The sequence below is a fragment of the Manis pentadactyla genome, chromosome 3, assembly GCF_030020395.1.
Source record: "Manis pentadactyla isolate mManPen7 chromosome 3, mManPen7.hap1, whole genome shotgun sequence".
Lineage (NCBI taxonomy): Eukaryota > Metazoa > Chordata > Mammalia > Pholidota > Manidae > Manis > Manis pentadactyla.
The window spans coordinates 81566273-81593374 of record NC_080021.1 but is presented as its reverse complement, the minus strand read 5'-3'; the positions used below and the strand labels follow the sequence as shown (position 1 = coordinate 81593374).

The following is a 27102-nucleotide window of genomic DNA, read 5'->3' as shown; positions in this document are numbered from 1 at the left end:
TAAACCATAAAAATAGAATGAGTTGAATGATGTAAGAAATAGTTCAATATCCTCTGAGTTAAATTTGTTTCCAAATAGGATTTATTTTAATTATGGAATATACATTTCACTGGATGTTACTTTACATCCTTTAAATTTTTTAAAAACATGCTTCAGTTCACTGAGGGCATTCTTACTTAGGACCTAAGGTAAATTTAAAAGTTATCTTCATTATATTCCTCCAAATTTAATAAATTTAATAGTATCTACACATTAATGTTTATTGAAATAAGAAAAAGTGTTCCAAGAATGTACAATTTACATGCTCTAAAACAAAAGAACACAGCTGTCAGAAAACAAAAAAAATCACTCATCAGCTATAAAAGTAAAAATTCTCAAGAAAAGGATATTATTTCATAAAACCACTTTTTAAATCTAAGAAAATAAGTACATTTTCAGAGCCCAAAGTCTTATTTAACATTGTATCTTAACAAAAATATAATCACTACATTAAAAAATATTTTATAAAACCTAAATATGCTCCAAGAACAGATTTCAATTAAGTTTTTAATTTTAAAATCAAATATGAAGACACTGGTTTTGCTTCCAAATGTCTAAAAATGTTTATTAGTAAGTGGTACCCCAAAAAGCAAATCCTAACTGAACTGGTATTTTAAATATGAAAATCCACACAGGCTAAAGACAAATGCAAACTGGTCAGGGAAAAACATTATTGAGCTGAAGTGTCATATTCAGAATTGTGGACTTTGTTTCAGATTCTTGATGAACAACTTAGAACCTGTGACACTGCATATCTCCTCTGGAGCTTTTAGAACCCCTTCTGCCTCCTGCAGTACTTTCCTTACAAGACCTTCACTTCAACCACCCCTCCTACAGCCCAGGACCCTGCAAAGCTTACAGGGCCTGGGGGCTCTTAGATTTAGCACCACGCACCTCTTAAATAAGGCCTTCACCCAATCAGCAATCCACTTCACCAGGGATGCCCAGAAGTGCAAATTCTCAGACCCTCCCAGACTTAGTGAATCAGAAACTCTGGAACAGATCAGCAATTTTTGTTTAAGCCTCCAGATGACTCTGGGATGCTAGTTAGTGAGCCCCTGACCCAGATCAAGGGCCCCTAAAGCATCACTGTGAACCACTGTCACCACGGAGGCGACTACTGCAGTTCCCCAGTCCCCATTGCGGGGAGGGAGCCCAGGTTGCCACAGAACCAGGGTGTGGGCCCCTGGAGCAAGGTAATCTTGCAGGGCCTTTCAAGGAAAACTGGTATCTATTATGCCAAATTAGCCCTCACAGTTCCCCTTTCACTTGGGCTTTTGCCGAGCCAGAGAGAATGCAAGGCAAAAGCATAACTCTGCACATGCAGACGCCGGACCCTGATGCCCAGAAAACCCCCATTCCCAGGAGGCATGTTCCAGCCTCATTTCCAGCACGGTAACAAACACTCCAAAGCAGAAGGACAGCTACTCTGCTTACAAGCATTTATCAGGTTATTTCAGTGTTAAAGAGGACACGACCTTATTTCCAACACTGCGACCCTGAGAGAGTGACCTCAGTAGCCTCTGGAAATACCATGGAGCACAGCCAGAGCTTCGAAGGCATGAGGAAATAAACCCAAAATGAGAAGTGAAAAGGATGCCGACAGAAGTGCCAGCAGCACAGCAGGCTAGGGTGAAGCTACTATGCGTCAGGATAAAAACAATCTCGGCTTCAGAATCGGGGACAGAAGCTGACTGCCCAGCCTCTTCCGCACCCCCGTCCCCAGGTCCAGCAGACACTTCACATATATGTCAACCATTCTGTCTGGGTCACCTCTGACCTCCATCAAGTTGAAGCCTGCCTCCCTACCATTTCCCCACATAGGCCTTGGTTTGGCCATCTGCTGAACACAATTCACTAGTCCCTCCACCCCACAAAGACCTTTTCAATAGTCAGCTACTACAGCCTCAACGGGTGCCAGGCTGGACAGTTGTCTTGGACAGGACGGCACCCCATCCTCACAGGAGCCCCAATGTGCATGTGAGGACAGCCAATGGGCACATCCCAAATGCTTCACTTCACACTCTTACGATGGCCTTGGCATTTCTTGCTGTTACATTCCGTCTTTGATCTTTTAGGTAAAGACTACGGAACATCAGGTATGTATCCTTTCCTGCAACATTAAGAGACCTTTGCTAAGTAAAGCCCACAGCCTCAGCTCCAGACAGCTGCACTATCTGACCCCAAACACTGCCTGTCAGGAAGGGAGACCCTCTAGGAAAACCCATCTGAGGGTCATCAACAACCCCTCCAGGTCTTCAGGCAAAGTGGGGTTGGCAGAAGGCACAGCTACAGTCCACCTCAGGGCCTCGGGAGCAGCCCCAGGCAGGGAGGGCAGTGTAGGAATGCTCATTTCACCCTGCCATCCCAAGGGCATGGGACCCATGACCCATGACCCCAGGAAACGGAAGCATGTTGGGGAGGGTAGCGGTGCTTCTTTGTCTGCCCACAGCCAAGGTTGCAGCTCTGGCGCCGGGTGACTAGCTTTACCAGCAATCCCATGCCCACCTTCTGGAACATTCCATCTCACCTCCCGGCACCAATATCCCCATTAGTAAAGTGCGGACCAACCCTGCAGGGTTCCACTGAGGAAGAAAAAGATAACCCCAGGGACCTCCAGCAGCCCCAACCAGGCACAGAAACCCAAAAGCCTGCCTGCCACATCCTTTGTGTCCAGAAACATCACCAGATCCCCTGTTTTGAGACTGTCTACTCAAGAGATAACTAAGTTTTAAGTACTTTTCAGCCCATAGGGTGCAATAAAACATTTAATTTTCAATGGGAAAAAAAATTATAACCTCTAAATACTTTTTTCTCAACATAAATAAAAAATCACAAAGCTAACCACAGCTGATTTAAATATTTAATATGCCAATTTCAACAAGGTCAAATATATGTCCTACCTTCCCAATGTACAGAGCCAAACTTACAGCCCAAAAATTACCTTAGGAAAACCTGTAGTTTTGCTTTAAATGCCTACTTTCACAAAATAAATAAAATCAGAGAAAAGCAGAAAATTAAAACTTCAGGACCTAGAGAAAATCAGAGCATAGAAACAGAACTCAAAAGGGACTAGTCATGATTTCCTGCTAAGTTGCAATGGTTGAGCTTTAATTTTTGCCTAAAATATATTTATAATAAAATTATTTGCCCTGCATGTTTTGACAAATTTTAAGTGTGTCAAGCGTAGAGCACACGGGGTAGTAACAATGTAAGAGGTACTGACACGACATCGCTACCAAACCCTGGGAAGATGCCCTGTGGACACCTCTGGAATATCCTGCAGCCAGAATGGACAGCAGGATGGCTACTCCCTCAGGAATGGGATTCAGGGAGGCTCTCGGGTAACTCCTTGCCGTGTAAATGTTGCCTGGAGCCACCTACTTGGAAGATCAAAGTTGAGGGAACCAAAGCAGTGGATGTGCCCTTTAAGCTCCTGAAAGAATCTTCTACAACAAACTAGCCATTAGATTGCTAAAAGTTCATTGCTTAGATTCAACGGAAGTTCAAAAAGCTTGAGCCAAGTGCAGAATTATCCATTTCTGAGTGGCTGCACCCCAACTGGCACCTAGCCGGCAAAGCCAGATGTTCTTTGAGAAATAACCATTTGAAGTCCATTGAGTACATGGGTCCAGTAAAGCCCTAAAACTATACTGTCAAGATGATTTTATCCTGGGAATTTTTCGAAGCAGGTATTACTGAAACTTTCTACCATAGCTGTGGAAAAAAAAAAATCACACAACACTTATATATAGAATCTAAAAAAGTCAAACTCACAGAAGCAAAGAGTAGAATGGTGGTTGCCAGGGACTGGGGGTCAGGGAAACAGGGAGATGCCAGTCAAAGAGAACAAACTTTCAGTTATAGGACGAATAAGTCCTGAAGATCTAATGTGCAGCATGGACACTACAGTTAATAAGACTGTAATTGTCTACTTGAAAGCTGCTGAGAGATCCGAAGTGTTCTCACCATAAAAAAAGAAGTTAGCTATGTGAGGTGAGGGCTGTGTTATGGTCATTGTGGCATAATGTATACATATACCAAAACATCACATGGTATATCTTAAATATATGTAATTCTTATGTCAATTATACCTCAATTAGGATTTTAAAAACTCACATATATTAATTTGAGTTGTCAGATATGAACCAATAAAGATAATGATTTTAGTTTTACACCAATTAATACTAAGCTATTCTTTGTGGCACCAGAGATGGGATGATAACCTCTGCATTGCCCTGCACCCTACTCATGTATGCCTCTATCAGTTGCTACCATACAATCTGCATTTTACTTAAATGGTTCTCTTTTCCCTAGATGAATTTTTGAGGTTAGGGATTATTAATTACAATACATATTATTAAAATGCATAATTATATATATATATATATATATATATAATCCATCTTTATTCCCAGCACCCTACAGAGTGCCTGGACACAGATGCCCTCCACAGGTGTGTTCAGTGAATGAGCTCCAGACCACTCAGTAGAGCATAACCTTCTTAGAGACCACTAAAAACTGATCAGATGCAACCTTTTCACCGGTGACCTTAATTTATGTTCCCTCACATCATTAAATTGAAGCGAGCTGTATGGGAAGCCTGAAAGCTTCCTCTAGTCTGTTCCTGACACAACAATCAATACAAGATATTTTGAGAACTGAGTTCAGGCAGCTACAGGCACAACCACACCATCAACCACAACGCTATGTTCTCTAAATTGTCCTTGAGCTTACCAGAGATGTTCCAAATGCTTTACAAAATCCACATGTAAATATACAGAATTGTTCTGATCTTCTAGCCTAGTAAACTTATGACCAAAAAAATGGGTTCACTTGGCATGATTTGTTCTTAGTGAAACTATTCTTCCTTTTGGTTATTACTGCTTCCTTTTCTGTCAGCACACCCATCTGCTTACCACTGTGCTTCAGAATGCTGCCAAGGATACTGAGTTGTAGAGTCAAGAACAGCATCCTCCTGTGAAAACATAATGCGCACACCAAACCTGTTCATTTAAATTTTCTTACAACTATTCTAAAAATTAAAAAGAAACAGATGAACTTAATTTTGATAATTTTATTTAACCCAGTCAATTCCAAAATAGTATCATTTTAACATATAAAAATACTAATGATTTATTTTACATTCTTTTTTCAAGTGAAATCTTCAACATTAGTTATTTTATACTTAACAAGGTATCTCAGTTCAGGGCAGGCATATATCCAGTGCTCAGTGGCCACCATACTGGACAGCACAGGTCTAGTATCTCCTGGTGCTTTCTGAAAAATCAGGGCATTTATCTTGGTTCTGGCACCTCTTTGTCCTTCCAAGATCTCTCAGGATAATGTCAGTAGCGGGACCTTGATCCCATCTGTAAACCCCTTCAGCACCTGAGGGATCATGAGCCTCAATCTCAAAATGCAGACTATTATCAGAGTAGATAAGTAGTTACAGTTGAAGCAATTATTTGCAAGAATCTGCTGGTTTGAATATGATTTATGCCCCTCTATCAAGTCTTACAGTAGTCATAAGGTAGAAATATACTTTTATGCCTTTGCGTTCAAGCTACTTGAGCATCATAAAAGCTATGATTGTTTCTTCTGTTCTTTTTATTCATACCATATGAGGTCACAGAAAATAATTAGAAAGGGGGCATGATAGAAGCCTTCTGGGATGACTAGCATAAAGCAGAGCAGAGGCAAACGTGCACTCAAGGCAGAGTTAACAGCAGATGCAATGGCAGGGAGATGCCCAGGGAGGGGGCCAGAGAAGAACAGCGCCAAGTCAGGACCTGGAACAGCAAGTTAACAAGACTTCGTTCTGGGCAAAATGTCAGAGCTTGGAGAAGCTGCACAATTTGACAGACCCATACCTCAGCTAATTCTGGAGGCAGTACAGCAGAGGCAGGAAAGAGGAGGCTGAGGCAGGACTACCAGCAGGAGAGATTTTTCCGAGTGAGACAGAGGGGAAAGCCCAGAGGAGAAATCAAAGGGGCCTGGGGTCTTAGTTTCAGTACTGAAGTGATGTTGAGCTGCTAAATCAGCTGACATGAGCATAAGCTGGTGAATAGTGGCTTGTCTTCTGCCATCCACCTGTGGGCCTCTCCCACTCATGGGGCACATTCCTGTGTTAGCCTGAGCTCAGATGCAGCAGGAAGAATTCACCCCTTTCCAAATGCAAACTTCTCATGATTCTTACATGGCCACTTCCTTAGACAACAAAGCATCAACTAATCTATTAAAAACCTATGAACAAGACAAGAGCTGTCTTGCTTGCTACTATCTTTGTTTGCTCTTTTAGGTTTGAGGAATTTACCCTCTTATTGGTAGAAAAGAGTTTCTTATAGGAGTTTTGCTACTTTACAAATAAAAATGAAAGAAAAAACATAACATCCCTATTTATGACTTTTTATTCAGAGGGAATGGAGGGGCTGAAAAGTGACAGTACAAAGAAAAGCGACAAAGTTTAATTGTTCTCCTAAAATAAAAAGATGAATCTTTGCTTCACTGATGCTACAAGTCGGCAACACTATAATGCAGGTGACCCCATTCATAAAGCCTGCTGACAATTTTGAGAAGAGCAACAGGACATTTCAGAGGATGGATGAGGTCAGAAGCACTGCTGAGGTCCCTTCAGGGCTCCTACAACAGGCCGTACCTTGGGGTCAGAACTAGAGAAGTGAAGTTGTAAGATGGCTGACGTGAAGCTGAAGTTCTAAGGGAGGTGGCCCACGGGGCTCAGCACCATCCAGGGCTTCAAGACAGTGAGGACCAGACTTCCATCCTGCCCGGTAGCAGCACGGCCCCTGGCAAACAGCAGGCACTCCATACTTATTGATCACTGGTCAAAATCTGAGTACCGGTTTTAGAAAACAGTTCAATTAAGCATGCTGTCCATGTCCTAATAGTGAAACATGCAAAGTGAGAAGTTAGCTTTACATAAACTTGGCTCCAGTTTCCTTTCAGGAGATGTAGATAAAACTCTCCCCTGGGTTTAATAAAGATCCACAACTTAATCTATTGGAATCTGCCAAGACCACATTGCCCAGTCACATGGCCACTCACCACTGTCACTGCCCCCTGGGCCTTGGACCAAACTGCTGCCTGGGGTTGATTCTGGTCTCAAACCAACTCATGACCAAACAGGAACAGGAAAGGAACTTTAGGAAAGCCCAGACCCTTCTGAACAAGTAAATCTGAAAGTGAACTCTTGAAAGTTGTTAAGTTTTAGTTATATCCAATTGATTTGTTTTTTTTAAACAAAGCTAAAAGCATGTATGTATAAACAGAAATACATCAACTATTCCAACAAGAAGAGGACAGAGCCACCACACAGGTACAAAGATCAGTAAGTGCTGAAAGCAGTGCCAGGAACATATAAGCACACTATCTAATGGTCTGACATTGCTATCATTATTGTAATAATTTTATGTGATAATAAGAGAAAAATCAAATGTAAATAAATATTTTCAAAAACTGATACTCAATTGTTTCCTATATTCACTATGATAGGCAATAAATGCTATCTACCATCAAATCTAATAACTTCCTTCTATTGAAACCAGAAGACGTATGTTTTCAAGTTTTGAAACATTTCCCTACCTGGTTGAAATCTGAAGACCAAATAAGAGTAAAAACTGTAAACCAGACATAATTATACAAAATAACTGCTATACTTTAAGCCTGAAGGTAAACTGTGTTAGGCAGAAAACTGCAGACTTCAGTCCATCATTCTCATGGCTGAGAGCACCACCCCTACCTGTGCTGCACCATGCAGAGACCGCGTAGAGTAGGGTGAGGGGGTTGCCAATGATCCACTGTTTCCTTGTGTAGGCAAAATTCATGTGGAGAAATACAGACACCGCCTCTGCCCAATGAATTCAGCGTCTCACTAAACAGTCACAAAATCAGAAACACATCATAAAATACAGCAATTGACAGAATCCATGAAGGAAGTGCTGGTCAGGAAGGTACAGATATAATGCTGCTAGCACTTCTTAGAAAGCTTTCGTAGAGGAGCAGGACTTGGAGTCCTAGTCTTTACACTCTGGGAGTCAGTTCATTTAAACATGCTTGGGAAACAGTATTCCTATAAATGTTTTCAAAACAGCTTCCCTGATTCCTGAAATACTTTCATTACACTACAAGTGCACGGTAGTCAATTTTATGCATTAACTTGACTGGACCACAAGGTGCCCAGACATATGGTTAAACATTATTCTGGGGAGGCGGAGCCAACATGGCGGCGTGAGTAGGACAGTGGGAATCTCCTCCCAAAAACATATATACTTTTGAAAATACAACAAACACAACTAGCCCTAAAAGAGAGACCAGAAGACGCAGGACAGTGGCCAGACTGCAGCTACACCAGCGAGAACCCAGCGACTGGTGAAAGGGGTAAGATACAAGCCCCGGCCCTGCGGGACGCGAGCGCCCCTCCCCCCAGCTCCCGGCGGGAGAACAATAGGCAGAGCGGGAGGGAGACGGAGCCCAGGACTGCCGAACACCCAGCCCCAGCCATCCGGGCCAGAGCGCAGACACAGTATATGCCCAGGGGGCCCTGGATACTGGGAGAACAGGGGGTAGACCTCAGAGCGGGTGCTGAAGCTGATGCCCCTGTGACAAAGAAAAGCGGGGGCTTTTTTGAAAGTCTTAAAGGGACAGGGACTTAACAGCTTGACGGAAACAACCCAGGTCACAGTACAGCAGCTGGAAATTACAGGGAAAACCGGGTGCACTAACCCCCTGGGCAACAGCTCTGAGACCCCTCACGGAGGCAAACAGTCAAGCAGCCCCCCCATCCATCACCCCACCGGGCGCTGCGAAAGCAGAGAAGCAGCCTGAGACAAATTCCGCCCACAGAAAGGGAAATTTCTCCCTTCCGGCCAGGCAAGACACAAAGACCCACTCTACACGCAATTACCCAACACAAGCCACTAGGGGTCGCAGTTGCCCCAGTAAAGAAAGGCCAGTAGTAAGTGAAAATTTTGGCCCTCCCAGCTGACAGTCAATAGCACCTGTCAACATGAAAAGGCAAAAAAATATGATTCAGACAAGACTAACCCAGACAGCTTCGGCATCTGCTACATCTTCCCCTGAGAAGGAATCTGGGGAGATAGATTTAGCCAGTCTACCTGAAAAAGAATTCAAAACAAAAGTCATAACCATGCTGATGGACTTGCAGAGAAATATGCAAGAACTAAGGAAGGAGAATTCAGAAATAAAACAAGCTCTGGAAGGACTTCAAAACAGAATGGACGAGATGCAAGAGACCATTAATGGACTAGAAAACAGAGAACAGGAACGCAGAGAAGCTGATGCAGAGAGAGATAAAAGGATCTCCAGGAATGAAAGAATTTTAAGAGAGCTGAGTGATCAATATAAAAGAAATAATTTAAGAATCATAGGCATTCCAGAAGAAGTAGAGAGAGAAAAGGGGATAGAAAATGTCTTTGAAGAAATAATTGCTGAAAATTTCCCCAAACTAGGGGAAGAAATGGCCTCTCAGACCACAGAGGTACACAGAACTCCCATGACAAGGGATCCAAGGAGGGCAACACCAAGACACATAATAATTAAAATGGCAAAGATCAAAGACAAGGACAAAGTATTACAAGCAGCCAGAGAGAAAAAAAAGGTTACCTACAAAGGAAAACCCATCAGGCTATCATCAGACTTCTCAACAGAAACCCTACAGGCCAGAAGAGAATGGCATGATATACTTAATGCAATGAAACAGAAGGGCCTCGAACCAAGACTACTGTATCCAGCACGAATATCATTTAAATATGAAGGAGGGATTAAACAATTCCCAGACAAGCAAAAGTTGAGGGAATTTGCCTCCCACAAACCACCTCTACAGGGCATCCTACAGGGACTGCTCTAGATGGGAGCACTCCTAAAAAGAGCACACAACAAAACACCCAACATATGAAGAAGGGAGGAGGAGGAATAAGAAGGGAGAGAAATAAAGAATCATCAGATTGTGTTTATAATAGCTCAACAAGCGAGTTAAGTTAGACAGTAAGACAGTAAAGAAGCTAACCCTAAACCTTTGGTAAGTAACCACAAACTTAAAGCCTGCAATGGCAATAAATTCATACCTTTCAATAATCACCCTAAATGTAAATGGACTGAATGCACCAATCAAAAGACACAGAGTAATAGAATGGATAAAAAAGCAAGATCCATCCATATGCTGCTTACAAGAGACTCACCTCAAACCCAAAGATGCGCACAGACTTAAAGTCAAGGGATGGAAAAAGATATTTCAAGCAAACAACAGAGAGAAGAAAGCAGGTGTTGCAATTCTGGTATCAGACAAAACAGACTTCAAAATAAAGAAAGTAAAAAAAGACAAAGAAGGACATTACATAATGATAAAGGGCTCAGTCTATCAAGAGGATATAACCATTATAAATATATATGCACCCAATACAGGAGCACCAACATACCTGAAACAAATATTAACAGAACTAAAGGAGGAAATAGAATGCAATGCATTCATTCTAGGAGACTTCAACACACCACTCACTCCAAAGGACAGATCCACCAGACAGAAAATAAGTAAGGACACAGAGGCACTGAACAACACACTAGAACAGATGGACCTAATAGACATCTACAGAACTCTACATCCAAAAGCAACAGGATACACGTTCTTCTCAAGTGCACATGGAACATTCTCCAGAATAGACCACATACTAGGACACAAAAAGAGCCTCAGTAAATTCCAAAAGATTGAAATCCTACCAACCAACTTTTCAGACCACAAAGGCATTAAACTAGAAATAAACTGTTCAAAGAAAGCAAAAAGGCTCACAAACACATGGAGGCTAAACAACACGCTCCTAAATAATCAATGGATCAATGACCAAATCAAAATGGAGATCCAGCAATATATGGAAACAAATGACAACAACAACACTAAGCCCCAACTTTTGTGGGACGCAGCAAAAGCAGTCTTAAGAGGAAAGTATATAGCACTCCAAGCATATTTAAAAAAGGAAGAGCAATCCCAAATGAACGGTCTAATGTCACAACTATCAAAATTGGAAAAAGAAGAACAAATGAGGCCTAAGGTCAGCAGAAGGAGGGACATAATAAAGATCAGAGAAGAAATAAATAAAATTGAGAAGAATAAAACAATAGCAAAAATCAATGAAACCAAGAGCTGGTTCTTCGAGAAAATAAACAAAATAGATAAGCCTCTAGCCAGACTTATTAAGAGGAAAAGAGAGTCAACACAAATCAACAGTATCAGAAATGAGAAAGGAAAAATCACAACAGATCCCGCAGAAATACAAAGAATTATTAGAGACTACTATGAAAACCTATATGCTAACAAGCTGGGAAACCTAGGAGAAATGGACAACTTCCTAGAAAAATACAACCTTCCAAGACTGACCCAAAAAGAAACAGAAAATCTAAACAGACCAATTACCAGCAACGAAATTGAAGCGGTAATCAAAAAACTACCAAAGAACAAAACCCCCGGGCCAGATGGATTTACCTCGGAATTTTATCAGACATACAGGGAAGACATAATACCCATTCTCCTTAAAGTTTTCCAAGAAATAGAAGAGGAGGGGATACTCCCAAACTCATTCTATGAAGCTAACATCACCCTAATACCAAAACCAGGCAAAGACACCACCAAAAAAGAAAACTATAGACCAATATCCCTGATGAACGTAGACGCAAAAATACTCAACAAAATTTTAGCAAACCGAATTCAAAAATACATCAAAACCATCGTACACCATGACCAAGTGGGATTCATCCCAGGGATGCAAGGATGGCACAACATTCGAAAGTCCATCAATATCATCCACCACATCAACAAAAAGAAAGACAAAAACCACATGATCATCTCCATAGATGCTGAAAAAGCATTTGACAAAGTTCAACATCCATTCATGATAAAAACTCTCAGCAAAATGGGAATAGAGGGCAAGTACCTCAACATAATAAAGGCCATCTATGAAAAACCCACAGCCAACATTATATTGAATAGCGAGAAGCTGAAAGCATTTCCGCTGAGATCGGGAACTAGACAGGGATGCCCACTCTCCCCACTGTTATTTAACATTGTACTAGAGGTCCTAGCCACGGCAATCAGACAAAACAAAAAAATACAAGGAATCCAGATTGGCAAAGAAGAAGTCAAACTGTCACTATTTGCAGATGACATGATACTGTACATAAAAAACCCTAAAGACTCCACCCCAGAACTACTAGAACTGATATCGGAATACAGCAAAGTTGCAGGATACAAAATCAACACACAGAAATCTGTGGCTTTCCTATATACCAACAATGAACCAACAGAAAGAGAAATCAGGAAAACAACTCCATTCACAATTGCATCAAAAAAAATAAAATACCTAGGAATAAACCTAACCAAAGAAGTGAAAGACTTATATTCTGAAAACTACAAGTCACTCTTAAAAGAAATTAAAGGGGACACTAACAGATGGAAACGCATCCCATGCTCATGGCTAGGAAGAATTAATATCGTCAAAATGGCCATCCTGCCCAAAGCAATATACAGATTTGATGCAATCCCTATGAAACTACCAGCAACATTCTTCAATGAACTGGATCAAATAATTCAAAAATTCATATGGAACCACCAAAGACCCCGAATAGCCAAAGCAATCCTGAGAAAGAAGAATAAAGTAGGGGGGATCTCACTCCCCAACTTCAAGCTCTATTATAAAGCCATAGTAATCAAGACAATTTGGTACTGGCACAAGAACAGAGCCACAGACCAATGGAACAGACTAGAGAATCCAGACATTAACTCAGACATATATGGTCAATTAATATTTGATAAAGGAGCCATGGACATACAATGGCGAAATGACAGTCTCTTCAACAGATGGTGCTGGCAAAACTGGACAGCTACATGTAGGAGAATGAAACTGGACCATCGTCTAACCCCATATACAAAAGTAAACTCAAAATGGATCAAAGACCTGAATGTAAGTCATGAAACCATTAAACTCTTGGAAGAAAACATAGGCACAAACCTCTTAGACATAAACATGAGTGACCTCTTCTTGAACATATCTCCCCGGGCAAGGAAAACAACAGCAAAAATGAACAAGTGGGACTATATTAAGCTGAAAAGCTTCTGTACAGCAAAAGACACCATCAATAGAACAAAAAGAAACCCTACAGTATGGGAGAATATCTTTGAAAATGACACATCCGATAAAGGCTTGACGTCCAGAATATATAAAGAGCTCACACGCCTCAACAAACAAAAAACAAATAACCCAATTAAAAAATGGGCAAAGGAACTGAACAGACGGTTCTCCAAAAAAGAAATACAGATGGCCAACAGACACATGAAAAGATGCTCCACATCGCTAATTATCAGAGAAATGCAAATTAAAACTACAATGAGGTATCACCTCACACCAGTAAGGATGGCTGCCATCCAAAAGACAAACAACAACAAATGTTGGCGAGGCTGTGGAGAAAGGGGAACCCTCCTACACTGCTGGTGGGAATGTAAGTTAGTTCAACCATTGTGGAAAGCAGTATGGAGGTACATCAAAATGCTCAAAACAGACTTACCATTTGACCCAGGAATTGCACTCCTAGGAATTTACCCTAAGAATGCAGCAATCAAGTATGAGAAAGATCAGTGCACCCCTATGTTTATCGCAGCACTATTTACAATAGCCAAGAATTGGAAGCAACCTAAATGTCCATCGATAGATGAATGGATAAAGAAGATGTGGTACATATACACAATGGAATACTACTCAGCCATAAGAAAAGGGCAAATCCAACCATTTGCAGCAACATGGATGGAGCTGGAGGGTATTTTGCTCAGTGAAACAAGCCAAGCAGAGAAAGAGAAATACCAAATGATTTCACTCATCTGTGGAATATAAGAACAAAGGAAAAACTGAAGGAACAAAACAGCAGCAGAATCACAGAACTCAAGAATGGACTAACAGGTACCAAAGGGAAAGGGACTGGGGAGGATGGGTGGGTAGGGAGGGATAAGGGGGGGAGAAGTAGGGGGGTATTAAGATTAGCATCCATAGCGGGGTGGGAGAAAGGGGAGGGCTGTACAACACAGAGAAGACAAGTAGTGATTCTACAACAGGTTGCTACGCTGATGGACAGTGACTGTAAAGGAGTATATAGGGGGGACCTGGTATAGGGGAGAGCCTAGTAAACAAAGTATTCGTAAGTATTCGTCATGTAAGTGTAGATTAATGATTAAAAAAAAAAAAAAAATGCAGTTCCTATGTGGTGACCTCTAATGAGTTCTACACAATAATATAAAGGACATATAAAAGTGTAGGCAAAGGGTCTGTTTGTGTTTATACAGAGGATCAAAGCCTAATTTGGCTACCCCGAAAATGAACTAAGAAACGATATGAAAGAGAACTTCCAACATCAGCACTCTCGGGAAGACTCATGCCAGAAGATGATCATCAAAAAACCCCAACAAAGATCCACGCACTGCTACAGCTGTAGATGCACTCATCCCACCAGCTCCTGGACTTGCCATGGGAATGAAGGAGATATCTAAGCTGGCCTGTGCATACAGTAAAACAACAAATTTGACTGGATCTATACTGTTGGAACTCAACCAAGAATTAGGAGAAGTGCAAATTGTAGCGCTCCAAAATCTTACAACTACAGACTATTTACTGTTAAAAGAACATATGGGATGTGAACAGTGCCCAGGAATGGGTTGTTTTAATTTGTCTGATTTTTCTCAAACTATTCAAATTCAGTTAGATAATAACCATCATATCATTGGTAAGTTTTCACAAATGCCTAGGGTGCCTAACTGGTTTTCTTGGTTTCACTGGAGATGGCTGGTAATTACAGGTATGCTTTGGTTATGTAACTATACTCCTATTATGTTAATGTGTGTGCGCAATTTAAGTAGTAGCTTAAAATATATACATGCTGAAGTTACTCTACAAGAAGATATGTCAAAGAAATAATCAATCTTCCCATGTTTTCTCCCGCCTGCTACTTCTATAGCTTTTCTTCTTCCTTCCTAATTACAACGAATTCTTAAATAGAATTCGTGCCTCATATCAAAATTACCGAGTATCATAACTCCTCCAAGTGGTAAAGATACCTCAAGACAAATGCTGGGCATAGAAGCCACAGGGCATAAATATGCAAAGAAATAAAAAGCTAACCATTTCAAACAATAAGGCTTCTCTCTCACTTACCCACTTAACATTTCCCTGTGTGGCCCCGGAAGATGACTGTTTAGCCAGAGACGGGTAAGATTCCTCAAGGGAGGAACAACCTAAGACAGGCACAGTCGCTGGGGGGTCATCAGGTGAGAAATTGGGGATCAACAGAGGTGAGGCTTAGAACCTCACCCCCCCTGTTCTGAGAGAAATCTTCTGCATATGTGGATGTTTTATTGCCCTTGTCTAGCTTGGATTAACACATAGTCTACAGGCACACACCTGATCATATACATTTGCTCTCTTACAACACTAAACTATGTTTTCTACCTTTATGTTGTATCTACCTACCACTTCAGCATCTTATTAAAAATAATAAAGAGAGAAATGTGGTATCCACATATAAATCAAGTATAAAAATCAAATGTGTATTCATATTTGAACTGACTGTTTATAGTTCATAATGCATGAGCAAAACCAAAAGTTTCTGTGATGACTGCCCTTGTACTGTTCACCATGTAACTTATTCACTATGTAAGAATTTGTTCTCCATGTAAGAACTTGTTCGTTATGCTTCAGAAGATTGGAGACTGACGAAAATTAGGCTTGGGGTGGATTAATGATTGTGCATTGAGCATTGACTCCCCTATACAGAATTTTATTGTTGTTAACAAAAATTTGATCAATAAATATGAGAGATGCCCTCACACACACACAAAAAAAAGTACACACTTCCAATTGTAAAATAAATAAGCAACCGGGATGTAATGTATAGCATAAGGAATATAGTCAAAATATTGTAACAACTTGGTATGGTGATAGCTGGTACTTAGAATTATCATGTATATAAATGTTGAATCACTGTGTTGTACACCTGAAACTAATGTAATGTAATACTGTGTGTCAACTACCCTTCAATAAAAAATAATTATCTAAAAAAAAAAAAAAAAAAAAAAACATTATTCTGGGTGTGTCTGGGAGGGTGTTACTGGATAAGATTAACATTTGAATTGGTGGACTGAGTAAAGCAGACAGCCCTGCCCAGTGCGAATGGGCTGCATCTAGCCCTGAACACAGCACAAAGGAGAATTTGATCTCTGCCCGACTGGTTGAGCTGAGACATCGGTCTTTTGCCCTCACATTGGAACTTACACCATCAGATCTCCTGGGCTTTGAGCTTGCAGATGACACATCATGGGACTTCTCAGCCTTAATAATCACATGGGCCAATTTCTTAATATAAATCTCCTTTAGACATCAATACAGAGATAGAGGTCCTATTTGTTCGGTTTCTGACTAAGGTACATGTGAATAATAAATACTGTCTGGTAAAATGAAGAATCCAAATTAAAAAGAAGATTTTTAAGTATTTCGGACACAAAATGTATACAGGTATTTGATAATGTCTTGGTATACTGAATTAAAAGGCCTTGTGATGTGGTATCTTCCTCATTAATTCATGGTACCTAAATACTTTTTGGGAAAGTTCCCAAGAACATACAGAGCTTTTCAGTAGCTGATTGCTTCACACTGAAATTACCCTGGAAAAGGCATGTGGAAATAGCAATGGAGGATGAACAAGCAAAGCAGTTTAGTCCTGTGTTAGTGAGTTCTGAAAGGACAATACCTGCAGGAGAAATCAGAGAAGCAAATCAGGGCACATGAGCAGTAACCCATCACAATGGGGCGAAGGCAGACACAGTTCAAGCAGGGAAAATGTGGCCACTGTGATAACTACATGATATGAGTGGGTCTCCCATCACTTCTTTGGAAAATTTGCTTAAAACTGATTTCCAAACAACACAAGTAGACCACAATTCTCCTCTAGCACTCCATTAAAAAAAAGTCAACTTTCCATCAAACATAGATTTATATAGCTGTAATACTTTCCTCCTATAAGAGCTATAAATACAAATTCACTAACAAGAATTAGAAAAAACAAAACCTTCATTAAATTAAAGAACTAAATTACTAGGCACTCAGTCTATCACCTCAAAGGTGGTGGCCACCCTGACCACAACATTATAAAAAGATCTATGGTTACACACCCAATTCATGTCATAGGCTGGAACAAAGCATACAGAAGCTATAAAGAGCACCCATGACTGCTCATATTTAAAACCAACAATAGTAATTTCTCTTCTCTCATGAGCACTAAACAATAACAAAATTTACTGGGCAGAAAAACATCTGCTGCTTAAATATCACGACATTCCAATTAATGATCATTTGAATGAGCACAGGACAGGGCTATGTTAGAAGAATTTCAAAAATCCCAAATCACAGTCAAGTGTACAATGACCCTCCCAATCCACCTTGTTCTAACTATGTGGTCAAAGCATGAAGTGCTGTCAGGATTCATTGGTACTTCATGATGCCAGCTGAGTTTCCAGTTTCCAGCTGCCTATTTCTGACCCTCTTTGGAAACAGTGGCCCCACAGTAGGCAGGGCAAGGAAGATGACCAATAGTGTACATGCACGTGTGAATAATAAACATGTACATACACCTATGATCGTGGAGCACCTGCACAAGAATTTCAAAAGACATCTTTACATTTTATTCACTAAACTTTACCAAAGACTGTTGTCAACATGCAAACGCTGTAAACAAATGCCTGGAGAAGAATATGCAAATATTCTCAATCCCAAAATGGGCATGATTTCCTTTTGAAAAATACAAATAGCATCAAAATAAATGATCCAACAAAAAGGAATATAACCAGATGTAGTGCTGACTGAGCAGGTCTACCAGGCTGCCTGCTACAGCCCCAATGTCAGTGCCGACCTTCCAGGACGGCCAGAGCAGTTTGACAAGCACTGGTCTTTCGTTATGGTGGGTACAATTCCCTACTGCGTTTACTCCTGTGGATTATAGAAGGATGTAGGTGCCTGCAGGCTGGCATCTCAGGTTTTAGGTAGGCCTCAGTGACATTCACCTTGAAGACAAATCAAGTGACACCCTTTGAAATGCCAAGACAAAACAACAAGCCTGTCCTTCAGCCCCAAGAGACCCAAGTCCCCAAATATAAACTCTCCCTCTCCTCCAACAACCTGCTCCAAAACAGTCTGCCAAGGACTGCTCGGAATCTGTCCACTGAACCTCAGGTACATTCAGCTCAACTGCAAAGCCAGTCACCTCACAGAGCAAAAAACAAAGTTCGGACAAAATCCCTGCTTGGGAACAGGCCTTCTGGCAGTGCCTTCAAGGTTCCACAGGGAAGGACCTCATAATCAGGACATGTGTATTAAGGAGGTGGCCTGGTGCTTTTAGGCACGGCAGCTGTGGCAGCTTACAGGACAGTGTCCTTTCTACTTGGAGAAATGTACTGTCAACATATAAATGCATCATACAAATTCAGTTATGAATGAGGGCTGTGAGTAAAATACATCAGGACGACAGGAAAGAGAGTGTCTGGAGACCAGGCTGCCTTAGGTCCAGGGGCCAGGGTGCCCATGAAAAGGTGACTTGCATCCTGTGACCCATATGATGAGAACAGACAAGACAGATGGAGCAATGTATGAAATCCATGAGACAGCAATGCCTGGGGAGGGGCAGAGGGTGCACAGAATGGGCCAGCATCACCTTCCCGAACCTGCACAACCGTCCTGTGAAGGAGGTCCAGCATCAGGAAACTGAGGCTCCAGAAGCCTCAGTGAGCTGCTTAACTTCACACAGAGCCAATCCTTGTACCCAGAAAAACTCAACTAGAAAACATGCCCTTTCTCACACTCTCAGTAACTGACTGACCTATTTGCTGGCCTACAACTATGGGATTAGCCTAGCATCACCATGGCTGTACCCAAGCCTTCCTCTGCCCCTGCTCCCAGTGATGTAACAGAGAGAAATAAAGCTTGTAATTCCCAAGGGATCTGCCACCTGCTCTGAAAGCACACACAGTGTCTGTGACTCCCCTTGAATTTGATAAATCAGGGCTGTCCCAGTTCCCCTGATCTCTGACACCAGCAGTCTGTAGTGTGCCTGGATGCAACAGAATCTGTAAATGCCTACTTTGCATGTTTTTAAAATATCAGGAAGACTACTTACACCACATACAGTTCTCCACACCAGCTTCCAATCCTGAGGTAGGTGATTCTACCGCACATGACCCCAAGTCCTTCTAAACAGGATTCAACTTGTATCATTACAAATCAATACAATTAGAAATGAAATAGAAATTGGCAAGCCCTCTCAACTTGAGCTCCTGAACATACCACATTGAACCCATTCTAAAACACATTTGTTTTCTCATTTTAATACCTAATATCAGATTCTACATCACTAATGGTGCCAGCTTAACCGTGGCAGTATGTTCTCTTTTGTAGTGTTACATACAATAACGATGCATCATAAGATCAGTGGTGTGTTAGGTTATGATAAATTCAGAACCCTGCAAACTTCTGGGTTCCTCCATCTCCTCTGCTTTCTTTCCAACCCAAACGGCACTGGTCACTACAACAGCTGCCTACTGCTTCCCTATTTTCACTCTTACCTGACGATCCATCCCCAGAAGGCAGACACGGCAGACTGCCAAATCTGCACAGGACAGCCAGGCACTCCAGCAGTTCCCACTACATTTAGAAGAAAAGGAATTGTCTCCATGGCCTATCAAGGACTACTGCCCTGGTTCCTCTGCAGCTGTCTCCTGTTCCTCACAAAGGCAGCTGCCCAGGGCCTTTGCATAGGTCATCAGGAGACCTTCCAGAGGTCGCCCCTTTTTTACACTTAATCCTCAGAGCAAACATCCTCCATGAGGCCCTCCCAGACCGCCCAGCCCAGACAACAATGCCACCCTCCTTCCTGACTGCACTTATTACTGCTTTCAATTAGCTTTTCATTTGTGTCTTTTATTATTCCCCCCCCCCAATTAAAAATCTCAAAGAGGCAGGGAATTTGTCTGTCCTGGCCATACTTTATCCCCAAGACCTGGAACACAATGAATCCTCCATAATTATCCATTTAATATAAAAATTCCTATAATTTAATTTAATAGAAATTATTTAACTACATTTTTTTGCATAATTACTTTCTTTTTATTAAGTTTCAGTCAATGGGACCAAAACAAAGCTGGCAAGAATGATTATTTTGAAGCATATCTGTGATTCTTCCTGAATGACAGAAAGATGAGACAAACTTCTAATGGGGGCTATGAGGAAAACATGCTCTGCATTACAATCTAACCCTCAAAATATCCCATATGCTTCTGAATTGCATTTTTAGTAGCTTTATCTAGAACTGGATAATTTCAAAACCTATTGATCTTGCTCTGATACATAAAACACACCACAGAATTCTTACAATTCCTCTAGAAACCTGTCTGCCCAAGACATTGCTTTCCTTAGCACAGCATTCAACTTTGAACTTCTCTATCAAGTGTTTACAATTTTAAAATCCCAACTTGAGTGCCAGTGCCACTTTAAAATTGTTTAATCATCCACGTGTTCATTATTTTATCAGCAAACACACTGGGAAATGGAAGGAAGTTGTTTCATTGTGGATAAAATGAAAGTTCCTGTGGCCAGGATTCTCACCTGGCCCTGGTTGGCTAGCTCACTACACAGATGTGGACAATATGTCATTGCCTATATAAAGCACTCAGCCCAGTGCTCTACACAACATGGTGGCACAGCTGTAAGGCTTCAGGAGAGCAGAGTTGAGGCTGAAGTGGTGGCAACACTGAGGACAGAGGCCCAAAGGACAGCTGTGAGAGTAAAGAGGCCCAGAGGAAGGCTGTGCAGGCAGAGAGGCCCAGAGGCAGAGACCGGCTTGCTGCATGCAGGCTCACTCTGAGTGGAGGGATTCTAGTGATTGACCTGCCACCATGGGAATAAAGTTGGGTATAACCCTTTCACCCCAAGAATGATTCACTGTCATTTCTTTGGTCATACTGACTCCATAGTGAACTTGCCCGGGGCTGAAACTCACTGGCAAGACATTCATCTACTAAAGTTTTCTAAAAAAAAAGTTCATTCACATGTTTGAATGGTGTGTGTTTTTATATGATTCTCCTCATGAGATTCAAACTGCAAAATGTTAAAAACATAAAACTCACATGCAGACCTTTCTCATAAATAGGAAGAAGTAAGGTTTCAGAATAGGAATGTTCATGACTTAAGGTCACTGCATCATAAAAGATCACCCAGATATAAACCCAGATTTAAACAGAATGAAAATGTAGCCTGCAAAAGTGTTGAAGCTTTGTCCATATCTTAATTATCTGTAGTTAACTGCTTGGATAATAACATCAACAAACAATGAAAAACTAAATTTCCTACTACTATTCTCCAAAATCTTCCATGCAAATCATCCTATAACTTATCATTTCGAAGTTCAGGATCAATACTATGTTTAGCTTCTTTGGTAAAATTTTGTTTTTCTTCTGAACAATTCTCAAATATAACTTTTTTTTGGTACTTCTAGAATTTGTACAAAAAATTTTAAATTAAATTTGGCTCTGGCTGAAGTGTAAAACTAAAAAAAAAGAATACATTGAATGGTGGTTTGAGCTAATATTTCATTAATCATCATAATCCCCTCTGACATATTTAAGTGATCAAAATGAATAAACCTCTTTTAACTCAAGGGGAAAAAAATCACTGGGGGCACAGGGGACCTAGAACTTTCATCAGATCACCTGAGCAACAAAGCCAAAAACAGACCCAACATCACTTCATTATCTAAACCATTCACATTGGCCTTTACATAGCTCAAAGTAGTTAAACCTGCTGTCCCTTCTCCTCAACCCTCGTATAATAAGCAAGGTATTGCGAAATCTCACGACGTTTCCTCTGAAAATCAAAAAGAGCCTAATTTCTCATTTTAGACTCGTTAGTGACCAAATTCAGGTAATTCAAGGCATGTCACTGAGTCACAAAGAAGAGATCTGTTTGTATCAAACCCAAACAGAACATAGCAAACGCCTCCCTGAATGGCAAAACAGAATTACTCCTCATGGCTTCAGGGAAAGGTCCATGGGCTCTGAAGCACACACGGCCCTGAGTTAAAATCCCAGCTTTGTTAGTTATTAGTTATGTGGCTCAGCCAGCACTTCACTGTCACCTGCAGAAAGGAGGTAAGAGCTACTTTCTAGTGTTGGAGAAGTAAAAGGAATGTGCTGTCAACTGCCTAGGCCTGGCCCAGGGCCGAGACAGCCCACGGGGACCACTCTGGTTACAATCCCGAAAGCCCTTGTTTTAACAGTACTTAGTCACTTTCTACCCTTGGTGCTGTACTAAATAGAATGAATATATTTTTCTGGGATGAGTCATGGCTTTGAAGAGCTTCAGTCTTCATCCAGAATATCAATTCTCACTGCATCATACTGGGAGTCAGAAAAATGGTACAAATCAGAATAAATGAGAATTCACCCTACAAAGCTTTTTTTTTTCCTAAAGTCAAGATGCCAGTAAGTTTTTTATCATTTGTTTCTCTCTCTTAAAAGTGAAGTATTGAAAAGAAGTCCAGGTTAGTTTGGATATCCTCTAGGCTCAGAATGACCAATCTTATTCTATTATGAGAAAGTAAGAGTAATGCGTAGAGTATATTAAATAATGTTTTTGCAAGCAGTGTTTGTCTTACTATTTGGAAAACCATGGTTTGCAGAGAGAAAAATCTAGCCAAGAAAATAGTTTCAAAATACAAAATTGAAAAGACAAAGAAACTTTTTTATGAAGTGCATTCTGTAAAAAGATTGTTAGACGGTGTCTGTGCAGTTACATTTTGGGGAGACTGGCAAGTGATGGGACTTCCTAAATTAATGCCTCCTACTCTGTGTGAGCACTTACAGGCCGTGGTCCCCAGCATTACCCACAGCACCACCTACTGCCGCCGCACAGCACCTCCAGCAGCTGTGGCTCTGCAAGGCCCAGAGAGGTAAGGCCGAGCCCTTCACTTAGCTAAGGAAACTGCTGAGGAATGAAGAGGATGTCACTTTGAAGTTAAAAGGAGGGGGAAAATTCCAAATGAAGGTGAACTCCAGAAAGTCTTTTAAAACATCTAGGCAGCAAACATAATCTTTTGGTTACTGACACATAGCAAGTCAGTAGAGTTTTAATTTTTCTTACCTTAGCTAGTTAGGCTGTAAATCCTGCTCTAAAGATTTTAAAGCATGGGTAAGAATTATATGCTCTGGTCAATGTATATAAAGTACATATATTTATCTTTTATTACCTTTTCACACAGTGGGAGTTACTTGACTGTTGTGCCAACATGGTTCTTTCACCCAGAAATTTGAAGCATTATTCTAAACACCTAAAGAACAAGGGGCTTGGGAGCCCAGGTTTCCCTTAACATCTAGGCTTCCCCTTAGACAATAAGGCCCTTAAGGATTATAAGAGCTCCTAATTATGAAATACCTGGATAGGACAGGTTCAGGACCGTGTTCTTGCCCTCACAGATCCGCTAGATAATACACCTTAGTACACACAGCACGGCTTGGCGTCATAAGCAAAACAATAACCCAACCTCAGTTCTGATCTAAAATTAAACAGCAGACTTAAAATAGACCATGATTTAAAAGACTGGGTATTAAAAATATATATATTTTTTCCAAACTGACAAAACACAGGGACTGATAATAAAAAATAAAACTAGCTGGCATTTAACTGGCAGTGCGATCCAGGTACAGTTTCAAGTGCTTTACAGATTACCAAGTGGATAAATCATCAACACTTCGCTGTTCAGTTAGTAACTTTTTTGTATACTCTGCAGTAATACCATAGAGTAAATACCATGGGGTAAACCTATGGGATATCACAAAGAATTCTGACTTACCTTAACTCACCCTTACGTTAAAATAATTATGCCTAATAAACAGCTCATCTGGATGAGGAGGGGTTGTGATGTCACAAAACAAAAACAAATAAACACAGGAATTTTCTATAGAATGACTCTAAGTGTAAATTGCGTGGGACGGGGAACTAAATAGGTATCTTCAAGGCCAACAGGGAAATGGAGACAACGGAAGTCATACTATCTATACTGCAAACTTGCTTATTGTTATCATATTCCTCTTTTCCAAAAGAGACCAGTTTGTAGTCCTTACAACGTCAGCCACGCAATGTTGTCACAGATGTGTGCCAGATTTTGCACAGGACGTGGCCGTGAGGAAAAACCCAGAGTTTGCCTGTATCTTACGCTGGAAAGAAAGTCTGCTCGGTAAATCTGAACTGGAAAGAGTTAAAAAATGGGGTTTTTCTTTTCACTTCCCAGAGTGATTTAAGCTTACAGCAAAGTTACGTCTGCTAGCCTCCCCACAAGACGACGCGGAAGAGCTGTCAGTGCCACTCACACTGCGCAGCTCCTTCCTAACCATCGGAGGGCTCTAGGCTGGGCAGCAGGCATCAGCCGCTTCCCATAGCCAGCACGCGCTGTGCCCCGACGGTTAGGTGCTCCGCTGGGTGACGGGTACATGAGTGAGCCAAAGATAACTTAATTGTTTTTCAAATCTGTATGCTTTCAAAGAAAGCAGAGACAACTGACACCATGAGGATAACCAAAAAACAAACTTTCAGAGCCTCTGAATCTGCATTTCTCGCAAGAATTCCAAGAGAGCGATCAGGAGATAATTGATATGCACAAAGTGCTTAGCAGTCCAGAATAGAAGCCATGCAAGGTGAAGGGGTGGAGCGGAGACACCGTCCCAATGCCGACTCACTCCTCGGCCGGCAACCGCTTTCGGAGCTCACCGTGGTGCCCCGCATGCCCAGCGCCGCTACGGGGCCAGCTAGACCGGGCCTGGCCTCGCCGCCTGGCCGCACACGCGCAGCGGAGCGCAGGGGGCGCAGTGAGGGCAGCAGCGCCGTGCCTCCTGCTCGCGGCCCAGAAAGCCGGCCGGGGTCCATCTGCTTCAGTGCGGTCCCCAGGCCCAGAGGGTCACAGACCCAGGCTTGGCGGTAAGGCTGTAAGGGTGGTTCCGGCTTCGCTCCAGCCGCGCGCGGCTTCTGCATTGTCCTCATCAGGGCGCGGCGGGGCCGCTCGACCTGAACCCCAACCCGGCCCCGGCCCCCCGCCCCAGCCTTACCTCGGCCGCGCTCCTCGGTTCGGCGCGGTGCGGCCCGAACCGGGCGCTGGACTCCAGGGGACGGCAGGCAGAGAGAGTCGCGGCGCGCGAGGGACGGGGTCCCGGCAGCCGGCGCCGCCCGAGGACCTAGTGCGGACCGCAGGGGCTGCCAAGCCCTCGCCACCGCCTCGCTGGGCCACGGGCGGAGAGCCGACCGGGGTGGCCGAGGGGGCCCAGGACGCGAGGCCGTGGAGCGCCCCGGCTGACTGCGGGCGCGATGGTTCGGTCTGCAACGAGTGGGAGGGCTCAGGCAGGCTTCGCCGGGGAGCGAGGGAGGGAACTTGGAGCGAGTTGCTGTGGCCCAGAGCGCGTGTCCCTGCGGAGTGTGCACGCCCCTCGAGCGCCCCGACCCGCCTCCAACCCGCCCCCACACCCCTCCCCGTCCCCACCCCCTCTACACCTCCACTTCTAGCCCTGCCCCTCCCCCATCTCCACCCCTCCCTTCACTCTTACCCCAAGCCCCTCCCCCTACTCCCACCCGTTCTCCACCTGCAAACCCCTCCCGCACCTCACCCCGACTCCCTCCCCGGTGAAAGGTCATTTGGATCTCCATTGCCAGGAAACCCCAGATCAGACCACTTAGCGCTGGAGACCTGGAGCCTGTTGTGTGACTGTGATAACGCCACCTGGTAGTCAATCTATTCGGATGAGGCTTGGTGCTCGCGTTTTCTGTTGACTGACTTTCACATACTCGACGGACCCAGACCGTCTTACAGTTTGTAGCCTTAACTTCTTGAAGGCATTTTTAAGACTCCGAAAAATGTTTGGAGAAAACATTAAAGACTACAGAAAAAACATCTCAAGCACGATGTACTCCCTCTAGAGGATTGGCCAGCTGATGTTTCAAAATTAAGTAAAAGTTATCGGGTGCATTATTATTCACCTCATAATGAATGGCTTGGAAATGTCTTTAGATTTGCTTAATAACTTGTTTTTTTTTTTGAGGGTTTTATTGTTTTAGGAAGACTAAACACATCTAGTTTTTGCTATTGGGAACTCAAAAAGCTTAAATCCATATTTAGCAAAATGATAGAACTGGGATGAGATACGAACTCACGTCATAATTCTCTAAAATACTTAACAAAGACTTTTTTATACCTTTAGTACATTTGAGATACAATTGCATTCATCTCATTTTCTCAGAAAGATAGTTTATATCTGAATTGAGACTTGTTTCATTCTAGTTCAGAAATTGTCAAATAAAAAAATTTCAGACTCCCATAATTTCTGGCTATTTACAAGAGAACAATTTTAGAAGTGACATGATACTGGATTTTAAATGGAACTTTCCTTTGGCATACTAATGCATTCCATGTGATCACAGACTATGTTGTGGTCCCATTAACTCCAAAAGTCATGTAACAGTAGAATGAAGTTATTTTTCATCATTCCCATAACAAATGAAACCAACTTTTCTTAATCCAAAGTAGGCTTTGTTTTTTTAAACTTCGTTGACCCAACCTCTTACTTTTGAGAATTGCTCCCTCCTATTGTGCGTGACATTGCAGGGTACCTGACCCAAGCCTGACAATTAGAGTGCATCTCAGCCCCTGGGCACAAAGGAGGCTGGGGAGGGTGGGGGAAGGGGTGGAGATGCATGATCTAATCAGGGAAAATGAAGGTCCTTTTACTGAATTGACTTGGCAGCTTCTGAGACCATGCCATGTAAGCCTTCAGCAGTTTAAGGTAACCTATTAGAGAATAAAAGAAAACCAGAAGGAAGCCAGCTGAGCAACATGGAGTCTTGGTGACAGTAATGAACCCCTCCAGGCAGCCTGCTCTGAAACCAGTCAAAACCCCTGGACTCCTGCAGAAATGTA

The 27102-nt window shown here is 42.2% G+C and overlaps 1 protein-coding gene across 10 annotated transcripts in view; it reads right to left on the bottom strand.

Moving 5' to 3' along the window:
* Window positions 1-25590, bottom strand: part of FAM110B (family with sequence similarity 110 member B) — a 169273-nt gene extending 143683 nt beyond the window's left edge. For 8 of the 10 annotated variants that reach the window (XM_057498075.1, XM_057498069.1, XM_057498074.1 and 5 more), the window contains exon 1: window positions 25244-25590. The gene's annotated coding sequence lies outside the window, so the exon portion shown is untranslated. Of the gene's footprint in view, window positions 1-4958; window positions 4984-25243 lie in introns of those variants that run through there. The other 2 variants (XM_057498076.1, XM_057498072.1) reach the window with 1 other exon arrangement.
* Between the last annotated feature and the right edge of the window lie 1512 nt (window positions 25591-27102).